Source organism: Zea mays, chromosome 2, assembly GCF_902167145.1.
Source record: "Zea mays cultivar B73 chromosome 2, Zm-B73-REFERENCE-NAM-5.0, whole genome shotgun sequence".
In the NCBI taxonomy this organism is placed as follows: domain Eukaryota; kingdom Viridiplantae; phylum Streptophyta; class Magnoliopsida; order Poales; family Poaceae; genus Zea; species Zea mays.
The window spans coordinates 56,456,390-56,476,320 of NC_050097.1; the positions used below are offsets into that span (position 1 = coordinate 56,456,390).

Genomic DNA, 19,931 nt, shown 5'->3' on the forward strand with positions numbered 1-19,931 from the left:
AGGCTGAGCCTTAAATTCCGGTCCGCCGAGCCTTAGCACAGTCCACAAGGATGGGCTTGGCTTGGGCCTGGACCGGCACGGCCCAATAAAGCACAAGTTGTTTAATTTCTTTAATTTAGTAAGGTACCGACTTTATATTGTCGTGATATTTAGAGTTTATATGGTCGAATAATGCTAAGATTGTTTAATATCTTTAATTTAGTATGCTATGGACTTTATGGGGTTGTGATTGTTAAGAAACCCTAGTAGAGTTATGTGGGCAAATACCGAATTTACCCCTTATGGTTCTCACTTGTCTATAAAAAGAACGTGTACACCTCCTCAGAAGAGATATAGAAAGAGGTCACAGGTCCAAACCTATACCTTCTGTCTTGCGTGTTTCCTCTGTGATGCTTCTAGGAAGGGAAACGAGATCTACAGCTTCTTTGCGCCTAATCTGCTGACGGAAGGAAAGGAGTGGATCTGGCAATCCGTAGTAACATAGTTATCAACAATAATTTTTTTATTTTATGTGGACAAATATATGGGTCGGGCTTGGGCCGGCACGACCCAACAAAGGCACGACGTGGTTTAGGGTCAGGCCACGCCACTGTTTTTACACTTCGAGTTGGCACAGTACAATCAAAAAGTTTTCTGGGCTTTCCTGACCCGAACCCGTTTGGCACAAAACATGATGGGCTTGGGCCGGCCCAGACCGGTCCAATTCCCAGCACTAATTCCAAGGACTAGATTGTCGGTCAATATAGTTCTTCGAATGTTTGTGAAGCCCACGACTGTAGGATCTAGGACACCGGCTAGAGGTGGGGTGAATAGATGGTTTAGCTAAAAACAAAGACAATAGAGAAATTTAATCAAAACGGCAAGAGATATAAATTTCCTAGCTTTGATAGGCTAACAAAATATGATGAACAATTTATGTCAATACTACAAATGATAGACAATACACAAATTACTAACTACTTGCAAGTAATGAGTAAAGAGTGAGAGAATGACACCGAAATTTATCTCGTGGTATCGGTGATTTGCTGATCACCCCTAATCCACGTTGAGGTGGAATTCAAGCTCTCCCTTGCTCATCTATCAAGACATGACTTGATCTTTGAGCCAAATGGACAAGAACTCACTCGATACCTCAACTCCACTAGTGTCGTCTTTGCCGCTCTGGCAAGGTGGGTGCGAACCCCTCACAATCAACACCGTGGATCCTCCACAATCTTCACGGAGAGCTCGACAGAGACAACACCCGAGCCATCTTGGAGGCGACAACCTCCAAGAGTAACAAGTCGATGACGCTTGCCCAGTGTACCACCTAGTGCCTCAAAATATCACAATGGATGCAAATGCACTAGAAGCTCTCAAACACTCACTAGAATGCAATCTCAAGCAACGAGTGTGAGAGTATGAGTTAGAGGATCACAAATGAGCTCAATTTGTGCTAGGAATAGCCAAGAGAACCCTCACACACGAGCTCCACTTATATTTATAGCCCTAACACAAATCTAGTTGTTATGTGCAACTAGCACATGTTCTGCGCACACGCGAATAGTCCGTGCCCCATGGCCGAATGATCCGTCGTACTAGTAACGACTATAATGATCGTTTGAAACGTGTCAGCGCTGTCAGAAAAAGTCAAGCCTGGCCAATCTGGGACCTATCAATATGAAATGCAGAGCACTAACCAATTTGAACAACACGGGCGGACTGTCCGCCAACCATGGTCGGACGGTTCACCGAAGGACCACATACGGTTCAGGTAAAAACCTGGACAGTCTGTAGTACAATGACTCAAAACACATCGTCCCTGCCCAAACTCATTTTGGCTCATGCGGACGGTCCATCGACCTTGGTCGGACGGTTCGCGCAGGAACATAGAGACAGGTGCGCCAGCAGACACTTTTGGCACAGTCGCTGACGGTTCGGCCTCCTGGCCCAGACGGTCCGCCGACCCTAGAGTTAAGTAATTCTAGTTTCCGCATTAACAAAAGACTTTGACTTTTGAAAATCAAAGTGTTGTTAGTCCTCATGCAAATGCACCATGTTATACTCTATAAGGCACTAAGTTTTACACCGATCAAGTTCATTGACCCCTCTTAATAGTACGGCTATCTAGCCTACTAATCTGGTCAATTACTTCTCTAAACTCCTGATGACCGGCAAAAACAAAACATGTGTTATACTTTTGCCTTTCACTTGATCCACAACCAACGGATATAAGTCACCATGATTTTCTATTTCCTGTGGTCCAATCCTGCATTCTTATTTCTCCAAGAACTATTAGTCCACAAGTAGTTGTCATTAATTACCAAAACACCACTAAGGGGTCTAGATGATTCACAACGATCGTGTATCTGATTATCCACTCGTGGATTGTAGATTAGTAAAAGCACCTCCAATAATGCCTTAAATTAGTGTCTTAAATTGAAATATAGGGTTGTATGCTGGAAAATCACTCCAACAGTGGCTCATTTCATAAAATTTGGTCAAAAATTATAGAATGTCCTCTCAAGCGCCTCAAATAAACTACACCGTAGTGTGTTGCCGTATAATCTAGATTTGAGGTTTTACTGTTGGAGCGGGATGTTTTGTTGGTGATCTAAATTCTATAAAACATACTTATTTTAAAAGTATAGAACATTTTTATAGGTCACGTGGTTGGAGATGCTCTAATGCAGATCTTTACATCTGATGGACCAAATCCTCACTTGCATTTCGCCAATGGATGAGAAATTCAAAGACAGAGATCAATAATAAGATGACTTCAACAGTTCAACTTGATGGAGGACATCTTGATACATGCCATGAAGTATCAACTTCCACTCACCAAGTCACCAACTGGTCAACTTATCTTTCTATCCAAACTGACGCTCATTTAGCTAGCTACTCTTCTTGCTCACGCGTCATTGTGGAATGTTGTCCTTTTTGAGATGCTTGAGAGCAATGCAAGACGGAAACATTATTGTGGATTTGTAACACTATAAAACCATCAACTAAAAATAATGCATTTAGTTATTAATGGTAATTATGGCAATAAATTTTTCATTCAAGTGTTTGTTATTTATTTGCATTTGGAATAATTTTTGATTGCTTATGATTGATTTTGGATATTTAATAGCATTTCTTCTTAAATGAAAATCTAAATAAATAATATAATAATTATTAGTCCAAAAATAAATATTTTATTTATAAATAATTTTGGTATAATTATTATGAATTTTAGGGTTATTTAAAAATATATTTTGAAATTAGAAAAGAAAAAACCTTAACCTAACCCTAACGGCCCACTAGGGGCCCAACACTGCGCCCTCCCACACCCTCTCGTTCCCCGCGCCGCTGCAGCTGCCAGGGCGCCGCGCCCAAGCCGCCCCGACGCCCTGCGCCCGAGCCACCGCCACGACACGCCCCGGCCGCACCCGCGCCCGACGCATCGCGCCCCGGCCCGTTGCCAGCAGAGCCGCCCCGCGCCCGTCCTTCTCCTCGGCGTAATGGAGCTTCAACGCGACCGTTTCTCCCCTCCCCACTCTCTCCCCATTGATGCAGCCGCCATCAATGGCGTCTTGAAGAACCGACCGGTCGCCTCTCTCTCTCCCGGCGCCCTCTCCTCTCCCCTTCCTCTCTCTATAAATATTGTCGAGCTCCTCTCTCTCCTCCCTACCCGAGCTCGCCCCCTCTCACTCACTCTCCTTTAGGGATGGCAACGGGCACATTTTACCCGCGTGCCCGCGAGTAAAAACCCTATAGGGTGCGGGTTTGGGTGTGAGTTTGTACCCGCGGGTACGGGTGTGGGTTTGATTCTCAACCCGACGGGTTTTTTCTCGCGGGTATGAAAATGTTATACCCGTGCCCGCAAACCCGCGTACCCGCAATGTATATATATATATATATATATATATATATATATATATATATATATATATATATATATATATATATATATATGTGTGTGTGTGTATGTATGTATATATATGTTTGTATATATGTAATTTTATATGTGTGTATATTATATATATACATATTTGTATATGTATAGTTATATGTGTGTATAAATATATGTATATATAGATGATATATGTATAAATATATGTGTATAATTATGTGCCCGCGGGTTTGTGGCACCCGCGGGTCGCGGGTATGGGTAGCATATTGTACCCGTCGCGGGTAACGGGTACGGGTGCGGGTTTAATATTAAACCCGCGGAGGCGGGTTTGAAAACCATCTACCCGCGGGTTTCAAACCCGTTGCCATCCCTACTCTCCTTGCTCGCCCACGCTATCGCCGGAGCTCGCCCACGCTGTCGCCGAAGCTTCATGGACCACGCAACCCCGCCGGAGCCGGCCGACGCCGAACCCCTGCTCTTCTCCACTCGGCCGAACCCCGTCGAACTCTCCCCCGTCACACGAGCAAGCTCAAGGTTGAAGACGACCCAAAATAATTTTTATGTGTTTTCAAAATCACTTTTTGATTCAATTTATGAATTTTATAATTATTGTGTTGTAATATGAGAATGTTGTGATTCGGAATTCATGCGTATGTACACTATGGATTTTTGGTAGATATATGCGATAAGTTAGTGCATCGTTATTAGTCATGTTATTTGTTTACGATGACTTTTAGAATGTTGGATTAGAGAGAAGTATGACAAAAATTGGTAGACACATGTTGGTGATAAAAACACTAGATATGTAATTTTATAGTTAATTTTGTTCACAATGAATTTTGGAAATTATTTGGAAGGTTATAATCATAAGTTTATTTTAATAGATAATAGAAGCTTTAATTAACATGGAATTAGTAAATGGTATAGAATTCATGGCAATATAAATATTATAGGTTAATAGATGATTTATCTCCAAATATTTTAATGGTACTTTCTTTTAAAAAGAAAGGAGAAAACTAAAAGAATACCACTAGTCGTAATGAAAATAGATTTTTACTAGCCAAAATAAATATGTTCATGATTATAGCACTTAAATTCTTAAGATTAGTAAACACTTGTTTTTGTCATAATAACCATGGTTATGTTATTAAAAGTCTAACTAGGTGAATGCCCGTGCGATGCAACAGGAATATATAATATCACAATATCTTATAAACAAATGTGTATTATACCGTTATAAGAAAGGTCCTCGAGCATCAGGTTGGCCTAGGCGACGACGATGGAGACGTTGCCGGCGTGGCAGCACGCGAGGTCGTGCCACCAGAGTAGGCTATCACAGGCTCACAACCCTTAAGAGTTGTCCTCAGAGGAGGTGGCGGCACCAAGGACCGACGAGGTGGATCAGACACCGTCGCACACCGAGAGGAGCCTGTGGAGCAGGCCTAGCCTGCTCCCGCCACATCGTCGACGATGACGTCCTCGAGGCAGTGCGGGGGAGGGGGAGGGCAGTTTCAGTTGTGTGGGAGGCGAGGGTCGCAATCAGATGCGTGCAAGAAGAATTGGGGAACGAAACCAAACGGCGAGCGAGCCGAACGGGCGAAACTGTCGACGCGAAGTTCGCACGAGGGGCGACATCGAGGTTTCTAGGGGGACGAACAGGCGAGGACGATGGTCGAGGGGGCTTCTGGGCTAGGGCGTGGCCTCGCCCTTATGCACGCCCTCTCTGCCACTTAATAGGAGTAGAGATACGATTTTTATGAATAATTGTTAGGTGTTCGCACGTTGTTACGATTCCTATATATCACATAAATAAACCTTATTTAAATGGGATAGTGCAATCCTACACTTAAAATCAGACGGTAATATATTATGAAAGCAAAGGAGATCCATACAGACATGCTACTTGCGAAGGATGTGTTGGATGTGCATTTGTGCAAATAAATATATTGGAAATTGGTCTTGCCATTTTTATACTTGGGACACAGGTTTGCCCACATTAGAACCACGATCGTTAGGACCATGTTTATTGTTCTTTAAACCTGCTTTTGATGGCAAACTCATGCTTGTTGACACCACCTTAACAGATTCAGAAAATCCTGATGGAAGAAGCAACAATAGTAAGCCAAATTATAAAATGTTGGCTTTTCTAAATACATTGCCCTTACTATGTATCTAGACATCGTGTATATCAACATGCATAGCAAAAGCTATAAAAATAGAAAACCCGAAATTTCATATAATTTGGAATGGAGTACATTACAATACACAATCCACGTGATTGGTTACCTGCACCATTTGATCCTGAGCTATCGTATGCATTGACTTTATACAAGCACCTGTTTGGTTACCTGTATGTGGCAGACGTGAGCTACACGAGTAGATGCAAAATAATTCATCTTACTGCTATTTTTCTGCATTCGCCGGTATGTCTGAATCCTGCGTATGCAGCTGGCCAGGCTCGTGCCGGCCCGGCTTCGCACGGCCGGCCAACCAATCAGCCCAAATATGTACAACACCACCTTCATGTACAGTAGACAGTTTTAGCCTTTCTGATACAATGGCCAAAGTAGGTGATGGCAACTCTTTCAAGTTCCGTCCCACCTACGCCAAACAATAAATTCAATTGTCGGGAGAATGCTGCAACATTAAATGGAAAGATGAATGAAAGCAATAGGTGGATGAAACATACCATTTCTTGGCCACAGATCCTGAGAATTTCATTCATAAAGGATTCAGCAGCTTTGCGGACTTCAGAAGATTTATCCTTTTCAAAAAAAGGGTATAACCATTACATTCTCTCCATTGAACAACATTTATATAAATCAAACAAACAACAATAAAAAGGATGTGTTGGATGTGCATTTGTGCAAATAAATATATTGGAAATTGGTCTTGCCATTTTTATACTTGGGACACAGGTTTGCCCACATTAGAACCACGATCGTTAGGACCATGTTTATTGTTCTTTAAACCTGCTTTTGATGGCAAACTCATGCTTGTTGACACCACCTTAACAGATTCAGAAAATCCTGATGGAAGAAGCAACAATAGTAAGCCAAATTATAAAATGTTGGCTTTTCTAAATACATTGCCCTTACTATGTATCTAGACATCGTGTATATCAACATGCATAGCAAAAGCTATAAAAATAGAAAACCCGAAATTTCATATAATTTGGAATGGAGTACATTACAATACACAATCCACGTGATTGGTTACCTGCACCATTTGATCCTGAGCTATCGTATGCATTGACTTTATACAAGCACCTGTTTGGTTACCTGTATGTGGCAGACGTGAGCTACACGAGTAGATGCAAAATAATTCATCTTACTGCTATTTTTCTGCATTCGCCGGTATGTCTGAATCCTGCGTATGCAGCTGGCCAGGCTCGTGCCGGCCCGGCTTCGCACGGCCGGCCAACCAATCAGCCCAAATATGTACAACACCACCTTCATGTACAGTAGACAGTTTTAGCCTTTCTGATACAATGGCCAAAGTAGGTGATGGCAACTCTTTCAAGTTCCGTCCCACCTACGCCAAACAATAAATTCAATTGTCGGGAGAATGCTGCAACATTAAATGGAAAGATGAATGAAAGCAATAGGTGGATGAAACATACCATTTCTTGGCCACAGATCCTGAGAATTTCATTCATAAAGGATTCAGCAGCTTTGCGGACTTCAGAAGATTTATCCTTTTCAAAAAAAGGGTATAACCATTACATTCTCTCCATTGAACAACATTTATATAAATCAAACAAACAACAATAAAATCAGTTCAGTTCAGACTAATACCATCAAAGAAGATGCAGATGGCTTCAACAATGGCAAAGCCTCAGATGAATCACCCATTTTTGAAACATGCTTAGACAACCAATCAAAGAGATCTTTTCGCCCTTCTAAACTGTTTTCTGATCACCCAAAGACATTATAATATATGGAACCATCTTTTCAAGTTGGGCTGCAGCAACCAACGAATCTAGAGCAGTCAATGTGCATTCTCGCATGTGCTTCTTATTGTCACCAAGACACTTCAGCACATCTGCCAAAATACCCTTCATGACAAACAAACAGTTGTTAGTTATTGTAGTGACCAAAAATAAGCATGCAGAAAAATAGATAGCATGCGAGTGAGTTCCAAACCTTGCTTGACTTTTCAACAGAAGGTCCCATAGCAGATGCAAGACCACCAATGGTGGACAATGTTGCCATTACTAAATTTTTGTTGCTGTCGTAAAGACGACCTCTAAGCGCACTGAACAGCTCAGCTGCAGTGATAAGATGACCAAGACAATTTACTACAAGTTGAATGAATACATTTAGCTTTCACTTACGCCCAGACACGTTAAAGCCCAATGCATTCCAGATTGTTTCCAATGCAGCAATGCTTGTTCCTGCTCCATCCAAACTAATATTGTTGAAATCACATAGGACCACCAAATATGCATTTGATTGTAATGAACTAATAATAACTTAAAGGAAAAGCCCTTATAATTTAAGTCCTTTTGAATGGTCACCTTCCACCATAGAAACTCTTGCATAATAATTCTAATAATTAACTGTTATTCTGTTACCTGTACGGGTCTGAAGTTCTTGCATATTCTTTCATATGTGCCTTTTCTCTTGATGCACACACATGAGAGGCCACTCCCTATCCATCTCAGTTTTTCACACGACGCTTCGTCTGCACAAGGACAATCGTGTTACATCTCATGATCAGTGAACATGTATAGAAAAAAGGAACAGTGACCAGCATATGGGTTAGCTCTAGCTGTGGCTCTGTAGCCACTTCACATACCTCTGCTTACACTTGAGCTTCAACAAAGCGGCAACCCTGGCACTCCTTAATGGAATTATTTGCAAACTGACATGGAGAAATAGGTAATCCATGTATGGATGAAGGTGGCTCTCAATTCTTTCGAAACAGATGGGAGTGCTCATAGTTATTCAGCTTATTTTGGTAACCAAGGTTATGCAAGTCATTTTATGCTATTGCCCCATGTTCCTTTCATCAACTTTGGAGCATCAGAAGAAGTCTGTTGTATGTGCTAGTGTCTACTGTAACATAAGAACCTTTTTTTGTTGTAAAGAAGCCCATAAGTTTACCAGGTATAAATAGGTCTAAATAACTAATTATTTCATTATAATGGTATTTTGTTCCGGAATCATTCTTTCCAAACATAGACAATCCCTTCATCACCAGCATAATTTCCAAATCAATCGATAACAAAATGAGGGAATCGACAAAGTTGACATGCTTTTGCCAGGAAGAAAAAGGCCATACCATAATCCTTAGTGAACTTCTTGAGACACCATATGTGCAATTGGTACTACCTGCACCCATCGAGCTCCATTTAGATTAATCTGTCCTTCACCTATGAACACGTGGACAAGCTTCTTATTTGCCACCCTACATGATCAGTTTTATGTATAAAAAAGGTGTGGGTTACGCATTCCATCAAACAGGAAGAGGACGAATGATCTTGAGTCAGGGTTGGACAACTACAATCATCAAAAGGTGAAATCAATACAGGTTCAGAGCACAATCCTACCTTGCAGCAGCATGAGCAGCATGACATGCTGGAGCCAGTGATAAATGATCATGTGGAGCGAGCAGTAGGCATTAAAAATCTCACGCCCGGTGCCCACGTCTGGAACCACCCGCGATATGAATCGCCCGCAATCGTCGTGCGCCTGCGAAGCGATGTTGTATCTACCATGGTCAATTTAGATGACGACAAATAAGAAAAGAAACTAAAAGTGGTACCCCTTACCACTTATTCACAAACTCATTTCAAATAGGATGTTCTGCTATCTGTTGAGGAGCATGATTTTCTTTTGGTTGATAGAAGCTTGGCGAGGTCGATCTCCCAGTCCTCCCTCGGTCCCTGGTTATACGATCTGTTGTGCTTCTCCATGTCTTGGCTAGCTGTTTCTCCATTTGGATGTCTAGGCTCTTGAGGTAGATCTTGACAGCACGCATGTAGGGCTCGTTCTTCACCAGCGACGACGACGCGCCGCCAGCGCTCGACACCATCGTGGCCCGAGACCGGCTTCTGCCACCACCGCCGGTTCGGAGGCTTTTGCAAAGGATTCTTGATCCTAACAAGCAAATCACAAGCGTCAGTGTCGTGTTCGCACTGACCAAATTTCTTTAACATGCAAGTGCCTTGTTGATGCTAGCACAATGCTAGTGCAATGTTCACAGCAAGATCTTGAGATATCTGCACTTCAGGAACATCAGGAGGACTCATGAAAGTGAAATATTTATTTTTAAAGAAATTTGGTCAGTGCGAAGCGTGTATCAATATATGAATCACTTCCTTAATTTTTGATAAAGACAGATGCTCGGCAATCACCTGCAGTTTGTTCAGACTCAAACACAAACTATAGAGTTTTCACATCGAATTAAAATCATAGTAAAAGAATATTTCTAACTGTGAAGTGATGCTCGAGGCACCACTGGCAATCCTGGTTTGTGTTTGAGTCAAATATATTTTAACAAAAACCTATGTACATCAAACTAAGGTATCTATCTATAACTTACTTTCTGATTGGATGCCCAGTTCTCAAGAGAGTTTTTTGCTCTGTCCCTCCTTGCTTCAATCTCGGCAGGTTCAGTCACTGAATGAAAATAATAGGATCTCGCAGGGCGAACACGACCGATCTCCCCAAATCTGTGAAGAAAGAACCAAATCTCTCTCTTAGCTCCGCGATAGGTCGACCGATAACACAAATCCGAGCCAGCCAAGCAAGATGCCAAAATAAGTAAAGAGAGCTCACCTTAAATCAAATCCAAGGCAGATCGCGAGCACCAAATCTGCGCTCAAAGATCGCGCCCTGGAGCCCAATCCGGTCCGGGCCGACCCTCCGCTCACCAAGAAATCCTAATTTGAGATTGATCCAGAAAAAATGAAATCTTAGCTTGCTTAGCAGTCCCGTTCTTGCAATCTACAGGGGCCAAAATTGAATAGAAAGAAAGTGAGCGAAGATGAAATCAACGGGAGCCATGTAGCCGAACGAGCTGGCCACGGCGGACATGGTCTATGGCGCCCCGGCCTGCGCCAGCATCCTGGCAAGACCGAAGTCGGCGACCTTGGCCCGGAACACCGAGTCCAGCAGGATGTTGCTCGTCTTGACGTCGCGGTGAACGATGGGTGGCACGCATATGTGGTGCATGTAACACAGCCCCTGTGCGGCGTCGACGACCACCTTGAGCCTGGTCGGCCAATCCAGCGGCGCGCGGCGTGCGGACCGCGCCCTAGCCACTATTGGGTGCCCGCCGGCGGCGAGAGCGTCGCCGTGGAGCCACTTGTCCAGGCTCCCGTTGTCCATGTAGTCGTACACGAGGAGCTTGGCCTCGGTGTTGGAGAGGCAGCACAGCAGCCTGACGATGTTAATGTGCCAGACGTTGCTGAGGATGCCGGCCTCCGACTCGAACTCGCGCTCCAGCTTCCCGTCCAGTTTCCCGGCGGTTCGTATCTGCTTCACGGCCACCGCGCCTGCGGCCCCGTTGAGCCGGTTGGTGAAGGTGACGCGGTACACGCGGCCGGACCCGCCGCGGCCGACGATGTTGGCCTCCGTCAGGCCCTGGAGTATGGACTCCTCCCCGAAACCAAGATCCACGACGAAAGGCGTCATCTTCCAGTCGCCCCGCGCCGCGACGAAGCGCCGTTTCCTAATGTCGCGGGCCACGAAGAAGGTGATGGCCACGACGATGAGGAGGAGCGCAGCGCCGACGACGAGGAGGCCCGTGCGGAGCACATGCGAGACGCCTCCGGAATAGCCTCCGTCTTGCGACCCCGGATCCAAGGATGGCGCGGAGACGACGGGCCCTTGCGCGGACCCCGGATCCAAGGATGGCGCCGCAAACCCTAGATCCAAGGATGGCGCGGAGACGACGGGAGCAGGGGAAGGGGTGCCCTTGCGAGGCGACGGGCCCTTGCGAGACGATGTTGGCAGGGAAAGGGGCGCCGAGGACACACACGTAGGAGGGCAAGGATGGCGGGGGTGGGTGGGGGTGAGGATGCCGGAGAGCGAACGAGGGCGAGAATGGTGGCTGGAATGGCGCCCTTCCTTCGATGGAGAGCGGGGCGACGGCGAGGATGGCGGCAGAGACGCGAATCGCGGAGGAGCTGGCACGACAGAACCATGCACCAACCTAGCCTGTGGACGCCTACACTAACATCATAAGAAGTAGTAAAGATTAGTGACTTATATTGATTCTTAGAATATTAATGTTAGAAGAATCTTGAATAAACCATTTTAGCTATACGCATAAGTTCTGTTTAGAAATAAAAGGAAATAAAATCTATTAGTCTATTATTAGTAATAAAGAAAATAATTAGCCTTTATTTTCATAAAGAATGCTAATGCATATTAATACTATATAAAACTATTATTATAGCCACCTACTCATAATTTCATCTAGGGATGGATCCGGATATTTATTCGGATGTCAAATTTTTGGTCTTCTTTCTTCGATTATGAACAAATAACATATAGAATTTGCTATGTAAATTTATATTCTTGTTTTTAGCATTGAGGCTATTAATCTTCACAAAAAATAAACATTAAATTCATTCTATATATTTTTAAATAATTGATATAAAATTCGGATGTCTATTCGAATACGGATTCAGATGTTTTTTCACCTTTTTTGTTGTAGGGAGAAAATAATATACATAAAAAATTATATAAAAATTTATTTAAATACTTCATAATATTCTTAATAACATTGCCAAAAAATAGCTTTAAATTCTATGTATATCTATGCTAAAATATTATATTTATGATACAATTCGGATGTTTTAGGAACATCCCTAATTTCATCAATAATGACTCGCGGTAATAGTCATAATGAATTAATAAGTATTTACGCTTTAAGACGTATTTATGAGTGTGATAAGTGTGATGTATGAATGAGAATGTAATGGTGAATGATTACCCCTATACTGGTGTATGTTTATTTATTTGGCGTACGTATTTTTTTGTATGTGTGATACACAAATCGATGCTAGAAGTGGACTGTGAGTTAGACGAGCCTAACACGTTCGAGGACGACCCACAGGACACGTTTGAGCAAGGCAAGTGGATTCTCCCTCTGTATATTCTATTTGTACCCAATTAATGCATATAATAATGTTTACTTTTTGGATATATTGCATAATTTGAAGGGATTTGCCTAATTAAGGATTTCCTAGATTTACCAACTGTATTCCTTGATTACCCTGGAAAAATACTATGTTTTGCAAATTTGTGCTACCGCTCAACTTGATAATTTTGATGTCACTCATTATTTGATAATAATGTTCCAGAAATGAAATTGGCATTATGGTGTTAACACGATGGTTAAACAAGATTATTTCATACTAATTGGAACATGGAGTGACCGCCCAGGATAACAGTGCAACCACGAGTGCTATCATGGCTCTGGCTTTGGTAATTAGCTTTATATGCTTAGTACCTAGCAACCTTACCTCAAATATGAGCAAGAGGGGGAGCATCAGTGGTGGCAGCTCACGTTAACATGGGGACGTATTCTTGGCTAAGGTACCTCGCCTAGAGGGCCTCCACACCGACTTGGAAACCTTAGCGGGTTGCTTTGTATTAAGCATATTTTGTGAAAGCCTCATAATGGATCCCTAGCCATTCACCTCGGCAGTGTTTACGAGTCTGATCAACCCAGTCTAGATGGGATACATGGCTTGTGGGTAAAGTTGTACCACCTCTACAGAGTGTAAAATCGGTATGTCAGCCGTGCTCACGGTTAAGAGCAACCTGGACCCTCACATGATAATTGAACTTAAAGATGGACAATAAATCGAGATCTAATGATCTGTTAATGGTTTGCTTAAGTGATTTCACTTAAGTGTTTTTGATATACTCTTATACCTTTCCTTAAATGGGATACTTGGGATACACACGTATTAGTAAGACAGGTGTTGTTAATAAAATATTGACCAACTAAAATGCTTACTGCTCAACCTTAGCCTCACCTTGTTAAACTTGCATTAATTTTCCCCCACTTACTGAGCCCCGACCATAAGTGAGCTCAGCCTTGCTAATATTTTGATCAGAGGGTGATGAAGAAGACCTTGATGGAGATTTCGATGAATACTGAGTCTAACGATGTGTCGGTCATGTTCCTGTGGAAGATTACCCATGTTATTTTCATCGTACTTTGATTATGATACTTGTTAAGATACAATGATTCAGATGATGTAATAAAGTTACTCTACTCTCTTTACGCCTTTATTGCATTGTCTTTTGATATATTACACTTGTGATGTCAACATATGTGTGGAAAATGGATCCTGGCCCATATATGCTATGCATTCGGTTTTGCCCCAAAAACCGGGTGTGACAGAAGTGGTATCGAAGCTATGCTGACCCTAGGTCAGTAGATTAGTTAGATATGGAAAGCCTAGTTTGTTCAAAACTTGCTAATTTCATTCTTATAAAATTATTTTAATGGCCTTACCTCTTTAAAATTCAACTAAGTTGACACTTTCTCTTGTAGATGGTTCATACTCTCCAAATCACCCGAGTTAACACCAACTACGCCCCTCCGACATGGCAAATTCCTGTCTACCCAGTGGTAGTTGAGGAAGTTCCAGTGGATCTCCCTCGCATTCCAGTGGAGCATGGAGTCATCCTGGAGGACAGCTCGGAGGAACTTCTGCCGACGCCCACCCCGTTGGCAGAGTCACTGGCCTTCGCAGCTAGGTCATCAACCTCGGCACCGCCTGCACCAGCTGTTCAAGCTCCTACACCCAAAGGCGACGACCCAGACGGCTCTGGGGATGATGATGAAGATGACGACGGCGAGGAGGATAACGAGGAAAACATCAACAAGGAGGCCAACGATGCCCAGCAGGACTACTTAATGGGGTTTGGGCCTGTCCCCGAACATTACACATCAATGTTCGAGACATGGCACTTCCCCAACCTGCTGCAAGACGTGCTGCACGCGTTGGAAACCTACGTCTGACCCTTGTACAAGACAAGGCAAGTGTGCGAGCCTCCCCGGGCTTGCTACTACATCACTCGCATCCATGTCAGGGTGATGGATGCAGGGGTTAGGGGGTTCAGGACTATCAGCTCATGAGTCCCTGACACCGTTATCCACCTATGTTGCTTCGGTCAGTGATGCTACCAGACGGACTCTGTGGTCTCTCAGGCACACCTACCAGTAGCTGCTGCATGACACGAGGTTCAGACATCTTCCTCTGCGTCTGAGTGGAGGAAGCCAGACCAGCATCGTTCTAGGTGGAGCTAGTGAGGATCACCTCCACACCCTAGCTGGTGTAGTGGCCGATCTTAACACCGACCTGGACAGTGCCACCCTAGATCTCTCTAGGGTGCACTTGGAGCTGGAGGATGCCCATGCCAGGATTGCAGCCCTGGAAGCCCTACTTCAAGACGGGATCCGCCTGAAGCCCAGGTCCCCGCCATGGCGTTGTCCCCTCCCCGCAAGAGGATTCGCTATGGGGAACCCGGATCCATCACCAGGCTGCTCTAAAAAATTTAAGTTATGTTGTAAAATGATAGTCTTTGCGTCAGACGATGAATACTCTTCTTAAGTTATCTTTATAATAATAACAACCATGTGATGGTGTTGGTTGCTATGGTTGAGTTGGATTTTTGTTTGAGTGCAATGGTCTTATGGAATGATGGCCATAAGAGCATATAAAAAACATAAACTTAAGCTATTCTGGAAGGGAAATAGGGTTAAACCTTTTCCCAAATGATTTTCTTGGTTGAATTGCCCAACACAAACAATTGGACTAACTAGTTTGCTCTAGATTATAAGTTCTACAGGTGCCAAAGGTTCAACACAAACCAATAAAAAGTCCAAGATAGGGTTCAAAAAGAAAGGAGCAAAACTAACCGAAGGCTGCCCTGGTCTGGCGCACCGGACTGTCTGGTGTGCCACCGGATAGTGTCTGGTGCACCAGGGTGAATCAACATGAACTCGCCACCTTCGGGTTTTTGGAAATGCCACTCCGCTATAATTCACCAGACTGTCCGGTGGGCCACCGGACTGCCCGGTGTGCCAGCGGAGCAACGGCTACAGCGCAAGGTCGACTCCAACGGAAACCTGTAAAAGCGCTACAGTGCACGAACAGTGCGCGCAGAGTCAGAGCAGGCGCTAGAAGGCGCACCGGACAGTGAACAGTGACTGTCCGGTGCACCACCGGACTGTCCGGTGGTCCCACCTATCAGAGCTCCAACGGTCGAACCCTAACGGTCAGGTGACGTGGCTGGCGCACCGGACAGTGTCCGGTGGCGCACCGGACTGTCCGGTGCGCCCATCGACAGACATCCTCCCCAACGACCATTTTGGTGGTTGGGGCTATAAATACCCCCCAACCACCACACTTCAAGGCATCCAAGTTTTCAGACTTCACATTCAATACAAGAGCTAGTTCAATCAATACAAGACACAAGTCCAATAGAATCAAAGCCTCTCCAAGTCCCATTTCCACTCCAATCAAATAGTGACTAGAGAGAGAGTTTTTGCTCGTGTTCTTTGAGCTCTTGTTCTTGGATCGCTTTTCTTCTTCCTTCATTCTTGTTCTCAAACAACTTGTAATCAAGCAAGAGACACCAAGTTGTGGTGGTCCTTGTGGGGTCTAAGTGACCCAATTGATTGAGGAGAAAAGCTCACTCGGTCTAAGTGACCGTTTGAGAGAGGGAAAGGGTTGAAAGAGACCCAGTCTTTGTGACCACCTCAAAGGGGAGTAGGTTTGCAAGAACCGAACCTCGGTAAAACAAATCACCGTGTCATCCGCTCAATTTCTTTGGTTGATTCATTTTCGCCCTCTCTTTTGGACTCGACTTTATTTCTAACGCTAACCCGACCTGTAGATTGTGCTTAAAGTTTATAAATTTCAGATTTGCCTATTCACCCCCCTCTAGGCGACTTTCAATTGGTATCAGAGCCTGGTACTTCATTAGAGCCTAACCGCTCGAAGTGATGTCGGGAGATCACGCCAAGAAGGATATGGTGATCGGCGAGAAGCCCGCCACAAGCCATGGGAAAGCTCCATCGGGGGAGTCCGCTAACAAGGTGAAGGGAACCCCTTCACACAACAAGTCACATCGGAGCAGCAAGAAGAAAAAGAAGATGAAGAAAGTGGTCTACTACGAGATCGACTCTTCGTCGCCATCCACCTCTGGCTCCGACACGCCGTCCGTCACTTCTAAGCGCCATGAGCGCAAGAAGTTTAGTAAGACCCCCTACGCTACCCTCGCATTTCTAAACATACTCCTTTACTTTCCATCCCATTAGGAAAACCACTAGTTTTTGATGGTGAATATTATAGCATGTGGAGTGATATGATGAGGCATCACCTAACCTCACTCCACGCAAGCATATGGGATATTGTTGAGTTTGGAGCGCAATACCATCCGTAGGGGATGAAGATTATGATGCAGACGAAGTTGCCCAAATCCGGCACTTTGACTCCCAAGCCACTACTATACTCCTCGCCTCTCTAAGTCGAGAGGAGTATAATAAAGTGCAAGGGTTGAAAAGTGCCAAAGAGATTTGGGACATGCTAAAGACCGCGCACGAAGGAGATGAGGTGACCAAGATCACCAAGCGGGAGACAATCGAGGGGGAGCTTGGTCGATTCATGCTCAACCAAGGAGAGGAGCCACAAGCCATGTACAACCGGCTCAAGACTTTGGTGAACCAAGTGCGCAACCTCGGGAGCACAAAATGGGATGACAATGAAACGGTCAAGGTTATTCTAAGATCACTCGTTTTTCTTAACCCTACTCAAGTTTAATTAATTCGTGGTGATCCTAGATACAAGCTAATGTCTCTCGAGGAAGTTATAGGAAAGTTTGTGAGCTTTGAATTGATGATGAAAGGCTCCAAAAAAATCATCGAGCGAGGTGCCACCTCCACACCCGAGGTGCAACCTATCGCATTCAAAGCGACGGAGGAAAAGAAAGAAGAGTCTACGTCAAGTAGGCTTCCCATCGACGCCTCCAAGCTCGACAACGAGGAGATGGCGCTAATCATCAAAAGCTTTTGCCAAATCCTCAAGCAAAGGAGGGGGAAGGATTACAAGCCCCGCTCCAAGAAAGTTTGCTAGAAGTGTGGTAAGCCCGGTCATTTTATTGCTAAATGTCCATTATCTAGTGATAGTGACAGGGGCGACGACAAGAAGGGAAAGAGAAGAGAAAAGAAGAGATACTACAAGAAGAAGGGCGGCGATGCCCATGTATGTCGGGAGTGGGACTCCGGTGAGAGCTCCACTGACTCCTCCGACGAGGACACCGCAAACATCGCCGTCAACAAGGGTCTCCTCTTCCCCAACGTCGGCCACAAGTGCCTCATGGCAAAGGACAGCAAAAAGAAGGTAAAATCTAGAGCCTCCACTAAATATGCGACATCTAGTGATGAGGATAACTCTAGTGATGATGAAGATAGTTTGCTTGCTCTTTTTGCCAACCTAAACATGCAACAAAAAGAAAAAATAAATGAATTGATAGGTGCTATTCATGAGAAGGATGAACTCTTGGATAGCCAAGAGGACTTCCTTATTAAGGAAAACAAGAAGCATGTTAAGGTTAAAAATGCTTATGCTCAGGAAGTAGAAAAATGTGAAAAATTAACTAGTGAGCTTAGCATATGCCATGACACTATCTCCAACCTTAGAAATGAGAATGCAAAATTAATTGCTAAGGTTGAGAAATTAAATGTTTGTGATGATTCTCTTGTCAAACTTAAAAATGATAATGCTAGCTTGATTGCTAAGATTGACAAGTTGAATGAATCTCTCTCTAGCCTTAAGATTGAGAATGATAAATTAATTTCTAAGGCTAAAGAATTAAATGTTTGCAATGATTCTATTTCCAATCTTAGAAATGAGAATGCGATGTTACATGCTAAGTGAGAGCACCTAGAGGGGGAGTGAATAGGTGATCCTGTAAAAATCAAACACTAAATAGCCACACACTTGATTATCAAGGTGTTAGTGTAGTCAAGTGGCTAAGAAATGTTCTCGTGCAAACAAAGCAATCACAATAAGCAGCACACGAGACACGTGATTTTTATCTCGTGGTTCGGCCAAGTAACACTTGCCTACTTCCACGTTGTGGCGTCCCAATGGACGAGGGTTGCACTCAACCCCTTTCAAGCGATCCAATGATCAACTTGAATACCACGGCTTTCTTTCTTAGTTTTTCTCCCGTTTGCGAGGAATCTCCACAACTTGGAGCCTCTCGCCCTTACAATGATGATCACAAAAGAAGCACAGAAGTAAGGGAAGGGAGAGCAACACACTCAAGACTCATTTCCACAGCACAACCACGCACACAAGTCACAACCTGAGCTCAAAGAACAACACACGGAGTTCGCAACTCAAATGGAGCTCAAATTGCTAACACAAAGAATCAAATGCGTGGGAGCAGAGTCTGGATGCTTTAGAATACTCAGAGAATGCTTGGGTGACTCCTCCATGTGCCTAGGGGCCCCTTTTATAGCCCCAAGGCAGCTAGGAGTCGTTGGAGGCCAAACTTGCCTTTTGTCGGGTGGTGCACCGGACAGTCCGGTGCACCACCGGACAGTCACTGTAGCTGTCCGGTGCGCGATCTCCTTCCTTTTCTGGCGCAACCGACCGTTGGTCCTTGGGATCGGTTGGCGCACCGGACACTGTCCGGTGCACACCGGATAGTCCGATGTGCCCAACCGACCGTTGCGCTGGCGACCGTTGGCTCACCTGACAGTCCGGTGAATTATAGCCATGTCGCCCCTTTGCTTTTCCCGAGGGCGACGAGTTCGCTGAGGATGCATCACCGGATGGTCTGGTGAATTATAGCCATATGTCGCCGTCAAGTCCCGAGAGCGGCCTTTTCACGCGGACCAGCCCGGTGCACCGGTCACTGTCCGGTGCACCACTGGACAGTCCGGTGTGCCAAGCCGAGCTAGAGTTTGTTGCATATAGCCAACTCTTTTTCCAATTCTTTTCTCACTGTTTCTAGCACTTAGACAAAACACATTAGTACTCAAAACAATGTATTAAGTCTAGAAACGT

The 19,931-nt window shown here is 44.3% G+C and overlaps 1 long non-coding RNA gene and 1 pseudogene across 3 annotated transcripts; both read right to left on the minus strand.

Annotated features, from left to right (window-relative positions):
* Nucleotides 1–7,494: 7,494 nt before the first annotated feature.
* Nucleotides 7,495–10,722, minus strand: LOC103646473 (uncharacterized). 3 transcript variants are annotated; one of them, XR_004856210.1, is made up of 6 exons: nucleotides 9,429–10,722; nucleotides 9,161–9,286; nucleotides 8,451–8,560; nucleotides 8,020–8,270; nucleotides 7,672–7,931; nucleotides 7,495–7,571 (listed from the first exon to the last, which is right to left on the minus strand). It is a non-coding gene; the product is annotated as an uncharacterized lncRNA (long non-coding RNA). The 3 variants fall into 3 exon arrangements; XR_002267559.2 differs by having other exon boundaries at nucleotides 8,675–9,286; XR_002267560.2 differs by having other exon boundaries at nucleotides 9,161–9,251; nucleotides 9,429–9,570.
* A 105-nt stretch (nucleotides 10,723–10,827) lies between these two features.
* Nucleotides 10,828–11,220, minus strand: LOC118476233 (leucine-rich repeat receptor-like kinase protein CLV1a; annotated as a pseudogene).
* Nucleotides 11,221–19,931: the final 8,711 nt, after the last annotated feature.